General features: G+C 46.0%; 1 protein-coding gene across 2 annotated transcripts in view; it reads right to left on the bottom strand.

The window, feature by feature from the left end:
- MAP1A (microtubule associated protein 1A) overlaps positions 1–15,100 on the bottom strand; it is a 49,105-nt gene that overhangs the window by 19,655 nt on the left and 14,350 nt on the right. The window contains exon 1 of one of the 2 annotated variants that reach the window (XM_061446433.1): positions 9,730–9,851. The exons of the other annotated variant lie outside the window; for it this stretch is intronic. The gene's annotated coding sequence lies outside the window, so the exon portion shown is untranslated. Of the gene's footprint in view, positions 1–9,729; positions 9,852–15,100 lie in introns of those variants that run through there. 2 annotated transcript variants of the gene reach the window in all.

Below are 15,100 nucleotides of genomic sequence, written 5' to 3'. Positions count from 1 at the left end.
CTCTGGCTTGACCTTTAGGGGATCCATGAGGTCTAGAACACGCCAGCAGCAGTCTCTGCCCTGGCCAAGGGCAGCAGCCTATCGCCATACCTGGGAGCTCCTCCACAAGGAGACAGTCACCATCACACATGAAGTTACAGCCCACGTCCAAACCAGGTCACCCAGACACATGGGAGGCAGCTTGGCCAGTTCCTCTGGCTCCAGAGAGAGGATAACCCATAGTCCCAACTAGTTTCCACAGGCTGTAAATTAGATTCCAAGGCTGATGTAGTGCTTATCTTAGCTACAACAGTATTTGGGTTTACTAATGAACTGTCCTTGAAAAACAGTTTTGATTTCAAAGCAAATTATTAAGGTTTTTACATTGCAACAGAACATCTTTGTCAGAGTGAAATAACGGCTGAAGTTATTGATAGAAACAATTCAAGGCTTTTTTCTTCTTTACTGTTTCTTTCCCCTCTGAGAAAATCCTTTTTAGGACACTCAATGTACATACACAGAATTCCAGGCTCCCAGGTTGTTTTATTTTTTTCTTCCAGACAACAATGGCTGCATTGGGTTCAGTACATGTTTTGATGAGAAGATAAAAGGTCACTGCACTTGCTCAGTTTAAATCTCTTTGTTCTTTCTTGCCATGACCACTTTGCTCTCTGAGCTTTCGGGATTATACTTTTGACTCATCTTGACTGTTCCAAACACCAGTTCATTATTGGTCATGCCTACGATCAACATGCTGTTTACATCCCAACCCTGGTCTGCTTGAAGGAGCATTAAAGAAACTGGCAGAGCTCATGTGAGAGCTGCTCCGTGGGACACTCGGCACCAGAGTGACCAGGAGCAGTAGGACAAAACCAACTGCCAAGAAGCAAAACCTGGGTCCCAAATTCGGCAGCACCACTTCTGCACTCCAAAACCAAGAGACTGCGTCCTGCAGCCCCTCGCTTGCAGTCCATGTGTAAAGCTAGCAGCCTATATCCAGTCACAGCCTTCTCAGAGAACCCAAAAGAAGATGGCATAGTGGCCCGGTCATTGTCACAGTCTCTTGAGAGATGGGTAACTGCTGACTCCCTTCCTGCCAGAGACAGGGCAGGCTTGCTCTCAACCCCTCCAGCAGAAGCTTGTCTCTTTTGTGTACAGCTGAAACACCCACTAGCACAGAGATGAGAATGGGATCTTCACACATCTGTGTCCCAAACACCAGGCTCTACAGTGAGTGTCTTTGCTCCCTCTCCCAACAACTCTAAGGAATAACCAGTTCTTTATGCAAGGCACAGCTCTCCCAGGAGGAGACACATGGATTGGCAGCACCCTGTGGTTAGGGAGGCATCGTTGCTTTGGCACAGTCCTAAATCTGCATGTTGCTCCCAGCTCAGCAATTCGGACATGATCTCCACTAGCCCAGTGGACACGCCTGGATGTTCTTACTAGAACAACAGGACATTTCCCACTCCATTGCTGTCTACCTGCTAATGGTAGTGTTGTGCCAGATGAGATGCAAGATGAGTGGAGCCTTGCCAGGTGAGGGCGATGCTGGAGCTTGATGTAAACTGCCCAGGAAAGACAGAGTTATTTTGAGTGCTGGGTGGGAGGCTGCAGTGCAAGCTGGTGCCTGGACTCAGGTGCCCGAAGTGATGCAGCAACCCCAGAAATTCTGAGCATACCCAGCTCTTTTCCCGAGATGAGCAAAGGGCACAGCACAGCCAGCTCAAGGGGTGATTACAGCCTAAAGCACTGTCCCCCAGCCTCGTCCCCCAACTTGTATTCACAACACGCAACAGCTAGAGCAACTACTTGTAATTAAAATGTTGTTAGGAAAGTGCTATTGTTATAGCTTTCTAGTGTGATTCAACAGCTGAGAATGATAAGGAATTGGCTTCAGGAAGTGCTTTGTGGTCCACCAGCAAGTGTTCTGCCTCTCATGGTCTGAAAAGACTACAGTAAAGATTTGTTTCATGTACTTCATATTTTTAGGTCTTCAAACACTGCAGAAATAAATAAGTGTATTTACTAATTACTAAATCTAAAGATCTATCTCCTTAGTGATTTTCTCTTAGCTAAAGAAAGATAAAATCACTGTATACCAGCAAATGGCACAGCACCCATGAAATAAAGTCCTGTGAACATGCAATAGGAGACACATGTTATCTGAAGGAACTGAACAGTTACAAAGGATACAAAACCATTAAGCAGTGTGCAGAGTGAGTGAAAGTAATGAAATCATCTCTACAAAGCAAAGCATCCCCTAGGGCCTGCAGGCCTGAAAACATACCCACATTGACTTCAGCCTGTTAACAAGGCCCAATCTCCAGGTGCTGATTTTAGCTTTAGATAACATGCCAAACACAGACTGGTGGGAACTCTGGGTACACATGGTATACTTACCACTATTAACTATATCTCAGTTAGACTGAAACTGAGTAGAGAAGTAGAAGAGCACCCTCTTGGGAATATACCACCACACGCACTAAACTCCTTAGAATTCAAGGGTTTTCCTGATGTGTGGCTCTGCACAGGGAGAAAAGGGTGACAGGCATTGCCTCAAACCTGACTTGGCAATGCAGCACACAGAGGAGCAAGTGGAAGAGGACAGAGCATGTGGAAAGCATTAGGTGAGCCAGAGCACAGCCAGTGATGTTCTGTACTCCTCCAAAGGCTCCAGCTGGAGAGTTTTCCAACCAGTGCATCTACTCAGTTCTCTTCAGGAGGACAAACAGGACAACTGGTCACAGATGTGCTTTCAGGAAACACTGGCATAACCCAGCTCTCTCAGTGTAAAAGGAACTGTGAAGTGCTAAGATCAGGAAAGTAGGGAGTAGATGATCTGGGACAAAATAGGCATGAATTTTGGAATAGCTCAGAGGGAAAGAAAAAAGCCTTAAAAGCTGCAGAACTCTGAAAGTGGACAACATGGTGTAAAAGGTACAGGAAGAAGACAGTATCAGCAGGACAACTCCAAGGAAAGAAGTTTCTCAACAGAAGCAGAATCAAAGTGAAATTGAGAACACTACTAGGCAGCTCAGAGAGAGGAAAAACACAGCAGTAACCACTCACTATGGTCAAAGACTCTCTCTAGGAGGACCAGACAGCAGTAGTTTTTAAAGATCATGGGAAAGCACAACAGATTATTTACAGTCAAAACCAACAGCATGTGGTGTGGAGAGCTGCTGCAGGAAGCAGGAAGGGCACAGAATGATTCTGGTTTCCAGAATCACTGCTGGGTCTGTCAGGCAGAGGGTTGAGGAGTCTGACAGCAAGTTCAGGATTCCTTTTGTGGCTCTAGCTGGAGATATTTCATACCTTACTATACTGTCACTGCATGTCAGGAGAACCAATAATGCTTCAGCATAAGAACAGGCTCTGCAAAATGACAGACCACCTCCTGGACATGTACTACAAAGGTGAACCCACAGCAGGGCAAGAGAAGGAGGTGAAACATTCTTTAAGATACGGGAGCTTGTGGGCCCTTGCCACATCCCATGAGATACTCCTCCTAACCATTTGTCTGGGTCTTCCTATCTTCCCTCCTCCCTGTTATATTTTCATGCCACCTACAGCTCCTCTCCCACGCAACTTCTCTTTCTATACTGTGCCAACCATAGCAACCATCTCATTGTTTTCTAACTGCACACACTGTCTCACTTTTATGCTAAAGAGCAATTTGATAGCTCAGCCATTTTAGAACCACTAATTGAAGACACAGATACTCACTCTGGAAACAGCTGTATCTATTTCCAGAAATTTCTGTTCCTGATTGTTCATTAAATGCCCCTCAACTGGAAGTCACACCACCACTGAGCTACATCGACTGGCAAGATGAGCACTTCTATCCAGTTTGGCAAGTGCAGAACCAGTCACGAAAGATTCTGTTCCCTTCAGTAGTTTTGTTGACTCAAGCTGGCTTTGTACCCTTTTGCTGTGAAACAGCACATGGCACTCCCATGGACCAAGAACACAGCTCCACGTAGAGGTGCTATCTCCAGCTGAGAAGATCTGGAGCTGTAACTTCTTAAACATCTCCACTAAACCCACAAAAGCAAACTTGAACACACCCTAAGATACCCTCTTATCTGGTGCCCTCATTCCAGCAGCCCCTGGCAGACTTGTAGATGGCCCCTTTGGAAACCAAATTAATGTTTCGCGTTTCCCTTGTCAGTGGGACTTCAGCTGTGATTTGCTGCCCATTCCTGAACAGAGGCTCCCACAAAACTGGTTCTGTTGGCATTGAGGCAGATGCCCTGTTCCAGAGCTGGACAGCTTCCAATTTCTCAATTTTAATAAGAATATGCATCACAGGGTACATGTTCTTACAACCAGGACATAGCACAGAGTCAAGAAGACTGTGCATTCCTCCTAGTTCTGAATCTCTGGGTAATGCTGACTGACTTGGAGGTACTGCTCATCATTTGCCCTAGTTCCAATGGGGTTTTAATTCTGGGGGGCTGTTTTGGACAACTGATCAATAGGAAATGTGTAATGAGGCTGCCTGAGGCAGACAGAACTCAGCTGTGTCAAGGGAGGGATGTCTGCCACAAATAAGGAAATGATTATGCATTTTCCTCATGTTCACCTATTGAGATGCCAAATTTCTGGCAAGAAGCTCCTGCTTCTGATTTTCATCATCTATTTAGACTCCTCAAACCTCCTTCCCATTCCATACTGATAGCAATCGCATTCTAAGTAGCTTTTCTTCCCTCTCACCTGCTTGTTTTGAAGATGATGTGCTGAATGTCATCTCCATTTAAGATACAGATATTAACCAGCTATGGACTCGCTGTGCCTGGGAGTAGTAAAGCACAGGACAACTCTTCTGCCAGCCCTTAAGAAAAAGCAGCTGACCTCTGCCAACATCTCCCTTTGCTGTGTTTTGACTTTATACTCCTGGATCTAGTTGCCACTCGATAGATTCTCTGCATTGTCTGGATTCCTGGGATTTGATTTACAGCATGGGGCACAGTGATACAGAAAAGTATTTTTAAGTTCTTCAAGGCCTCCGGTGTCTTCTGCTAGCGAATGCAGGCCCTGTCTGGTTCAGCACTGAAGAGAGGCATTTGGGAGAAGCCAAGGAGGTTTCTAGCAGAGGAGAGAAATCACCTCCTCTCAGTACAGGTGATAAGTCAACTCAGCCACTGCCTCCCACCAGCCTGCCTTGCAGTGAAGTCTCACTTCGTAACGGAAGCCCCTGCTTCTTAACGCTACCCAGTCCAGCCAGGTCTATTGCAGCTTGCGGGCTGCACAGTGGAATCAGGAGCTGAACTTACTGACTTGGGAAAACAAAAAGGATGAGAAGAGGCCTCCACCACCACTAATGCTTTTGTCTCAGGGCCTCTCACTTGTTCAGCTGCCTCACAGCCATGCAGGCACAGCACTCTTCCATGCTCCCATGCCCCCTTCTCCCCTGACAATTGCCTTTGCCTTCAAATATGGATCACCAGCAAGAACAAGCCCCACAGCCATTCAAACTCTCATGCAATTCTAGCAACCAGGAAGTGGACAAAACACATTGTGCTCTCACCTCGCAGCCTGCAAGCTGGCTTTCCAAAGAGATGCCACCCAGATCAAAGCCAGAGAACCACCCTCTCCAGTGCTTTCCTTCGTGGCAAGGAGTCATATTTATTTGAAGCCACTTACATCTTACATGGCCTGGGCAGTGTTCACATTTCTGTCCAAGTACTGCAACTTACCCCTCTCAAACCATTTTAGGAAGCTTTTTGCAACATAAGTCCAGTCACTCGGCAGGTAACTCAATGGCTTCTTGCCTACTTGTCCAAGACACCTATCAGCAGCTTCAGTGCCTGTTGACTGATATTCCTCAGGCAACATTCAGAAAAGAGATACTAATGGCATTTTCCTTCCAATTTTCTCCTTAGCTGTTTAAGAATTTGGCACTGGAGCTTAACAGAGTGGCACAGGTGAGATGCTTGGATCCCAGTGAAATAAAGGTTAGCTACAGCAAGTGCAAAAGTAATTAACTGAGTCTCTTATCTTGAAAATCAATAGGGGAAACAAATGACACAGACTTGCCAGTTTTGCTGCCATGTGTTTTAGCACAATATATTTGTAGCTATAGAACGCTGTGAAAAACAGTGCTGAGCTTTTAAAGCCTTTATCTTCTCACTAAAAAACACCAAAAGGACCTTTCTCAAGGCTACCAAAACACATGCAAGCAAAGCAGAACTAGCAAATGCCAGCCCACCCATGCAGTGGTACTGTGCAGCTTCTGGACTCACCTCCACGTGAGAGCTAAGACTGCAGCTTGTACGGCTCATGTCCTGCCAGCTGGTATTTTTATTCTCTTACCATGGCCAGTACCCCAGAGGCAGGAATGGACCCTCCTTTCCAATCTTAAAACTACAAGAGTTTCAGGTCAGGTATTTTATGCACATTTTCAGTAACAACTGTTTATTAAGCCACTGCTGCCTGAGGTGTCTTGCTGGCAACGAGGAGAGTCAGAAGAGGCTCAGCCTTTCCCACAGGGGGGGTCTGAAACCGTCTTGCTGTGCCTAAGCTCCGATCTGTTCTCACCTTTGCTTCGCACTAAAGACAAGGAGATAAGATTTCCACGCGCCTGACTGGCGACTGTAGAGGAGCTCTCCCCATGGCGCCTTCTCCTCCAGGTTCCCAGAAGTTAGTACAAACTTACAAAAGATTTCTTGCTTTGCAGAACGCCACACACAGGAACCGACACACCTGCATGAACCGGGAAAGGCAGGACCCTGAGGCAGGTTCTAGTAAATTGCCAGAGACTTCGGTGCTTCACAAGAAGGCTCACGAAAGACAGTAATATGTGCAAAAAGACACACAAGTTACGCTGTAGGAAACACTGATGATAGATGTGCATATTAAATCCTACCCCCTCTGTGATTTACATGCCTCCTTTCATGCGAGATCCTCAACCTTTGTTATCTTAGAGGAAATATCCAAGCCTTTACTTCCAAAACCAAAGAAAGGGCTCACTCATTTTCTTCCAGACACCCCAGAAATTGGGATGCTGCTTTTCAGAAAGACAGAAATGAACTGAAATGGCATTCACCATTAAAAAATAAAATAAAAAGCCAACCCAGTGCTATTCCATACAGTTAAGGGATCAGTTCAGCAAGACTTAAAGGCCTGTCTCAGGGGAACCAAGAACCTGCTGGCCCAGGACACCAATGCTCAGGTTCATCTCTGAATAAAACCTCAGACAAAACTTCCTGAACACCCGGATACACAGCTTGCTGTTCCATTAGTACAGGGAACACAGGACCATGCCACATAGAAGCTCATGCTGAGGAACTCCTCTTCCACCCTTTCTCTAGTGTCTGGGCATGCTCCTTTGAATGAAACACACTGCACCTCCCATTCATGTACACATGGCTTCCTTGCTTTCACGGAAGAGAGCTTCTCCTGGCTATTGCTCGTCATACTCCCAAGCTCAAGTCCATCATCCATCTATCACCGTATCTGCCGAGGATGTGACTCAGGTATGCCAGCAACACAGACATGAGGAAGAGTGGCAAAAAGACATGACAGCATGTGGATTGTTTTGTCATGAAAGAAACTACTGCAAAGCTACACTTCTCTGTCTGCAGAATGTGAGCAGGGTGGAGGTTGTGACAGCCTGGCCTTGTCAGATAGCAGGAAAGGAGAGGAAGGAGAGTTAAAAAAGGGTTCCTGTCCTATATAGGACAGCTACTTGCTGGAGAAAGTGTCAGGACAGACATGCAGTCTGGATGCAGCCAACCAGTATGGAGCCACCAAGGAGATAGGGAGGGTACTGAACCTATACAGCAAAAAGCCCCCTACCCCATCAGCAGAAAGAGGAATGCCCATCATGCTGGAATAGGGCCCAGCCTGCAGGGCTTTTCACAGTGGAACCAGGGCTACTTGGAATAGAAACAGCCTTGTCTGAGATCAGTTTGAAGCAGAGCTTGTTTCCTCTGCAGTCATAAGCCAGCAGGCACCAGCTGCAGAATTTGCCGCAGTGTGTGTGTGCGCACAGCCACGCTCCTCCCCTCCAGCTCCCTCCTCCTCCCCTCCCCACATCACTTACAGCCCCAGTCTGACCACTCTCAGCCCCCTCTTCCCCCTATTAAGAGAGGGTTTGTTGGCATCACTACTGACTTCTTTTCATTGCTCCCTCCATGGGCAATGAGGTTTGCCTCTCCTCCTTCTCCCTCTTACCCAAACCAGCAGATATTCATGGTCAGATACCCTGGTCTGTGCAATGTGCCAAGCCCTGCTCCAGCTCCTCTAGCTCTGGACCCTGGAGGTAGAAGGCCCTATTTTGAAAAATTTCAATACACTTTATTATTCGTGTACAGACGATTTCACACTCTCAACAACATGCTCGGTGGTGGCAACACTAAAGAAAGCCAAAGACACCCTATGAAAATAGAGCCCCGTGTGTCTGTGGACTGCAAAGGTGTCATCGCCACACTTTACCACTGTGATGCAGGAGGGCTAATCATCAAGGGAAAAGCTAGCCCCTCATACCTCTGTGCTGCATGAGAAACATAGCAGGGACAAAGGACCACTTCTAGGAAAAACAAAGCACTTTGCTATTCTCATTTCTAAAGCACAAAATCCCTCCCTAAAGCCTACTAGGATGAAAATCAGCTCCAAGCCTGGCCACATCTTCTCTGCTCTGTTTCTCTAGTAAGGCTACATCACTCACACTTTACAAGAACCTTCTCTTTTTCCTCCCCATTAACTGGACACATTTGGATGCTCTCTGTCTTCTTGTAACAGAAGAATGTAGTGTTGAGCAGCTCAAAGCCAGACTTCAGCTGGTTCAAGACTAATCAAGTGTAGGTGTGCAGCACCAAAGGAAAAAGGAATTGGAAAGGGGCTCTCTCCCATCTAATCAGCAGAATAGCAGTCATCCTTAACAACCCTCCCCCCTCCTGCCTGGCATTAGCCTCATTCCAGCATCAGTGCAGAGCTGAGCATTATGCTGCTTTCACCAAGCCTTGCCCAAAGGGAGCATCCATGAGATGCCTTATGCCACCGCCTCCCTTCTCCAGGAGCACACCACCTTCAGGAAAGGCCATACTGGGATAAGTCATAATGCTGCAGGACTCTGTAAGTCCCTGGCAGGCGGAGTATCATCTCCAGATTCTTTTCTAGACCCATCTTAATACACCCTTCCCCTGTCTGAGCTAACACCGCAAGTGCAGTAAACAGCTGAGCAGCCAGGGAATTCGGACTCTGTTCCTATACTTGGGCCACAAGCAGCTGAGAAGAGGCGAGGTCCTCAGATCATAAAGGAAAGAAGGAAAAAAAACCCAGCAACAACAACAAAAAACCAAAAAAAAAAAAAAAACAACAAACCAACCCAAACACTCCATCTGCAGTCACCTTTCCCTCTTGCCACTGGCCCTCTCCCCTTAACCACCAATGACAACCCCCCACCACCCCAGGATCAAATTCCAAGGGCAGAAAACCGCATCCGTCACAGAATGCTCCGCACGGATTTCTTCACCTGCTCCCCCCAAGGGCAGAGCAGCCCCAGCCCCTGAGACAAGGCGGAGGAGAGCCCGAGCAGGGCTGCGCCCGCTCTCCGGGTACCGGAGCTCGCAGTCACTCCAGCACAAAAGGGAGCAGCCTTCTCCAAAGCCAAGAGCATCCCGGCAAAGACAAAGCCAGCGCTAAAGGCTCAGTCCCGCACCCGCCCCGCGCCGACCCAGCGGCTCGGCCCCTCTGTCCGCTACCGGCACCCGCGGAGCGCCCATCCCCACCGCGCGCACGTACCATCGCGGCTGGCGGCGGCCCGCGCAGCAGCAGCCGTCGGAGGGCGCCGGGAGCGCCGCGGAGGCACCGGCACAGCCCGAGCTGCGGCGAGAGCGGCGACGGCGGGGGAGGAGCCGGCGCTCCGCACCCCGCCCGTCGGGGGCCCGAGGCAGAGTTAACCCCCCTCGCTCCGCGGGCACCGGCAGCGCCGGAAGGTTGCGGCTGAAGCCTGGCGCATCCACGGCCCCTGTTTTAGCTCTCGCTTTCTGCCCTCGCAAACATGTCCAGGCCCCAGCTGCCGGGAACGTGGCTCTTGGTGCTTTGTAAATGGCAGGGTGGTTTCACAAAGCACAGCTCTTTGGCAGACAAGTACTGCTTAACCAGCAAGACTCAGAGCTCCTTAAAACAGCTATTGCCTTTGCCATGCGCCAGTTAAATAACTGGCCTAAAAAGCCTCCTGCAGAGCAGCTCTCCTGCCTTTGTGTCATCAGCTGCAGGTAACTTTTTAGCTTTTTAAGAAAAAAAAAAAAATCGCAGAAAGCCTAAAAAACAACTGTCAAAAGCAGAAGAAAAGGGGCACTGAAGAGGGAAGCGCTTACTGAGCTTCAGGTCTCTCACAGTTCCTAAAGGGAGGGCACTGAGCTTCTAGTTCCCAAGTGCTACTTTCTAAAGCCAGGAAGACCTACAGAGGTATGATCAAAAACATTTCCATTTCTCCAGTTATTCAAGAAATCAGGTGATTCACCTGACAGTTACAGACCAGGCACCAGGATCGTGGAACAGGAGATACAGAGGTTTAGAATTTAAGAGGGGAAAAAAAATAAACCAAACCAAACAACAAACCAAACCCAATGTCAGTCATGCTCTGCCCTCCAGAAACCAACAACCCCCCACCACAAAAACCAGAAAACCCACACCCCAGAGAAAACGTACCCTTCCTAGTATTGAGGTTAAGGCTCGTTAATGTTCAATTCCAAGAACCACTCAAACATTGACATGTAAATACACTATTATCCTCTGATGCAAGGAAAGATTTATTTCCACTACTGACTTAAAGAAGAGAGGTGGAGTTTTTCCCCACTTGTGCTAACAGGATAAACGTCTCCAATTAGTCAGAGACAACAGTCACTGGATCAGTATGGTTTGAAACAAAGATCCTGCCTTTTGGCTGAGGAATTCTGTTCCTTGGGTACAGGGTATGGAATTACACTATTAACAGTGTGAACACTTCATCGCTGCACACCTGAGTCAGCATCACACTGACTGGGATGTTCTGGACCATAAACATTAAGAAGCCACAGACTGGCTATTCCCCCAGGCCTGCAGAAATAACACAGAAAACATTTTAAGAAGTCACTTGCTATTTTCAAACTTGAGGGTGCAGCCAGGATCACATCTCCATGCTTTTCTCTACCATGACACTTAAACCATTTTCATGTAAATGAAACCTGTGGGCCTTCAAGAACTACAGCTAAAGCAGAATACTGAATAGGACTTGCAATACATCTGGAGTCTAGAGAGGTTGTGCTTCTCTGAACAATAGCTCTGAGTTGCCCACTGTCTTCCACCAAATACACTACATTTTCTTCACAATTACCGACCAAAGGCTTTAACAAGAACATTCTCATGGACAGTATACTAGCTTCTGAAAAGTGGTAAGACAGAGCAACCATGGCCTGACCCAGCTACAGTCCTGATAGTGTTATAGGAGAAAGGACAGATATTTCTCCAAACTTCTACATGAAAAGCACAGTTTTCAACACACAGAACTCTAACCTCTGCAGGCAGCACCCCAGGCTTGTGAGAGCTTATCACATAAAACCCTCACAGTAACTACAAGAGAAGAGGTAGCAGGCTGTCACCACGGCACGCTGTGCAGAGAAGACTGCGGAGAAGTGCAGGGATTTCTTTGCATCCATCATCTTGGATGGATTTCTTTTCTTTGACTATCTAGTTACTGACTTGCACAGGTTATCTGCTTTCAGTAAATCAAAAGAACTGATTACTCTTTCAAGTCTTTGGCAAATCACTTATAAAATCCTCTTGGCTATCCTCACTTCTACCTAGATACAGCAGTTTTTACTCTTTTCTACAGCTTTACTAGGAGGTTTTTTAAGGATACCCGTTTTTGCTGAATACTTGTGCATCTTTCTGTTCAACTATTTAATAAGGCTTCCCTACTTCCTAGCGCCTTTATTATTTGCAGATATTTCACCTTTTTATTCTCTATGGTTGCTTAAATTCTGACTAAATGTTTGTTTTGCACTTTTCCCAAGTTTCCTTATTTTTTTAAACAGCCATTTCTGAAGTGAAGCAACACCTTGCTAGTTGTATGTATATTTCTATTTCAAGAAACCTTTGATGCCTTAAGTATTTGATTCGTCCAGCTGCTTTGCAGGTCCAACACAACCACATATTTAGGCTTCTCCTCCTTAAATTGAGAATAATATTTTCATCTTTCTCATACTGCAAGGCCAAAGGAGTGATTATCTGAGCTAATAGGAATTAGCTTCTCAACTTGCTGTGATATTCGACAGGTTTATAAGGTAGATAGCCCAAGTCATCCATTCCCTTTAGCTCTATCACCTTCAAGTAAGGTTTTATTTTTGTGTTAATGCAGGAGCAGGGAAGCCATCAGCACCTCTTACCAGCCTCTTTTCCAATTCCTACTCTAAGCAAATTCATGAACTGTGCAAGTTTTCTGTGGCAACACTGGTCTCTTGTCCCAGAAAATAAGGCTTTAAAAACGGTGATCCTAATTTAACTCAGCAACTCAAAAGCTTTAGGGAAAATGACAGAAGATGACCTGTCTAGAACTCTCGGTGGAAAGGACAAAGAGGTTTATAAATCAAGGCTGCAAAACTGGAGCAAACATGAGCAGTACTAAAAGACCAAAAGGAACATGACAAGAGGGATTGAGGCAAATATTGGAGCACAGCAAGAACTGCCACATGTCCCCTGCATGGATGCAGCATGACTCCTTAGCATCCAAAGGGGTGGCTTAATGGAGCAGAGAGGAAGGAGGGCCTAGGATCTGATGCTAGTGATTTCTTACTGACACTGGAATCAAATCCTCATGTTTTCCTAACACAACTAACACAGTTCAAGGAAAGACTTCTCCAAAAGTGTTTCAAATAAGCAGCATGCATCTCCCTGAAGAAAAACCTGTGCCTTCTACAGTATTCACTTGGCTTCACTGCTCGGATGCCTTTGCCAGCATTAGTTCCCAATCAGCACCCTCAGGACTGCTCCAGCCAGAGGCACAGGAAAGCTTTCCACATGTCCCAACAGACACACAGAATGAAGAAGGTACAAACCAGATCTAGCACTGAAAGCAAGAAAGAAGTGCAACCAAGGCAATGTGAGTGAAGCTCCAAGGGCCAAAATATGGTACAACATTCCTCTTCTTGCAAAGGGTATATTTTAGTGCCAGACATGTTAAGCTGCCTCGGGTCACATTCTCTCTGAACCAGCCAAGAATCTCTATTAAAAGGCAACAGCTGCCCCAGGAAGGGTCTGATGCCTGGAACTTGCTGATTTAACTCTGTTTCCAGCACCTGAACAGAGGCAAAAAGGCTGTTAACATCCTTCTGAAGAATGTGTCAGTCCAGAGGCACAGATTCACCAGATGCCCTGTTATCCAGGTTACAGATGTCATGCTACTCTACGGAGCGGACGTTTCTGACAAAAAATCATAGCAGGATCCTACAGACAGCTAAGAAGCATCAGTGGCAACTGTGAAAATGATGCAAATGGAAGGCTGGGAGCTAAGCCTGCCAGACAAACCAAAAGGAAGGCTGAGGAGAGGGTAGAGGAAGATTTAGAATTGGCTTTGGCACAGGTAAAATTTCTAAGACAAGCTGCATTGACAATACTCTGACTACAGTGCCATGTGTCTGTGACTCGGTCCAATCTTGCTTCATTTTTCTCCTCAGTTTGATATTCAGAATTGGAAATAAAGACATAGAACTGCAGGAATTTTTCTGTAAGCAATGCAGAACAGTTCTGCCACATTTCTTGAAGCTGCAGAACCCATAACCTGTCAGGTTCATGTGGATTTAACTGGCATTGTATGGAGGCTTCTCTCACAATGAATCGAAGTTTGTAGACAAGCAAAAAAAAACCCAAAACCTAAGAGAAACTAACAGCCACAGGAGCTGGTTGCTGTTACATGCAAAGATATCACAATGAATAACCGAATGCTGTGATTACAGAAGAGGAACTGTTCTTCCAGGCATATTTTAAATTTAAAGAGAAAATGTTAGTCCCTGCAAACTAGTGCTAGTAAATTGTTTGTATGTTTTGAATGCTACAGTTACCAGCCATTTCCTGCTTACAAGACCAACTAGTCAAGAAACAGAAAAGATGGAAAATAGTTGAATGTTCTTTAGACATTGATAAAATAGGACATCATTCTAGGCACTATTCTCTCCTGGGTTTATGCCCTCTTGTAGGATATCAGCACTGCAGCACATGCTTTCTTGGAAGGAAGTAGCTGGGATGCAACCAGAGAGGAAAAACAAATGGAGGAGAGGAGAAGGAAAAAAAAAAAAAAAAAGAAGAAGAAAATCAATAACCACTTTCAATTATTCATCTCCATGGAACAGGAATAAAAATGCACACAAATGCCATATTTGGAACAGTGATTCCAGGAGAACTTTCTTTATAGGAGTCAAACTGTCTACCGCAGGTTTTCCTGCAGAATCATAAGTACTCAATAAAGTTTCAGAGGCAAAGAGGAAGGGTTAGGTCAAACTCAGACAATTCACCTACCCTAAGGCAAAGTAAGATTGTGAATAGCCATAACCACTTCCACACTAGCTACTGTCAAAAGCAAAGGCAGACAAAACCCCAAACTGAGTAAAACTACTGAGAATGGGTCATCTGAAACAAAAACATGGCCTTGTCCTGTTGGGGACAGTCCCTTTAGGGACTGTGCCCTGCCCCCCCCCATCTCTTCCTCTTTATCCATGAGAAATTTGAGTCTCATCCATCTTGCCTGTTCTGGAAGGTTCTACAGATAAAGACCAATCTCACTGGGGAAAAACCCTACCAGTCTAATGAATTCAAAACTCATTCCACCAAATCCATACAACAAAGGACTGGAAATCATTGAATTATTCACGTTTACCACACAAAGTACTAAAGAAAACAAAACAAAATAAACTTTTACTGTATCCTGAAAAAAGGGCCAGCCATTCCCCAATCATTGTTTTCCTTTTCCACATAATTCAAGGGTTAATCTACTCTCAAGGCCCATTCAAACAGATCCTGACGCCTCAAACCTTTATGTATGAAAGACAGTACAGCAGAACAGGCTCAGTACAATACACTACCTGCACTTTCCTTGAAGTGTCCAAAAAACTGTTCCAGGACAAACCCACTTGCTCTT

Source organism: Pezoporus flaviventris, unplaced genomic scaffold, assembly GCF_033815535.1.
Source record: "Pezoporus flaviventris isolate CSIRO_AGI_PZ_B2104156 unplaced genomic scaffold, CSIRO_AGI_Pfla_v1 ptg000006l, whole genome shotgun sequence".
NCBI lineage: Eukaryota > Metazoa > Chordata > Aves > Psittaciformes > Psittacidae > Pezoporus > Pezoporus flaviventris.
The sequence above is the reverse complement of the archived record's forward strand: the minus strand, read 5'-3'. Positions and strand labels throughout refer to the sequence as shown.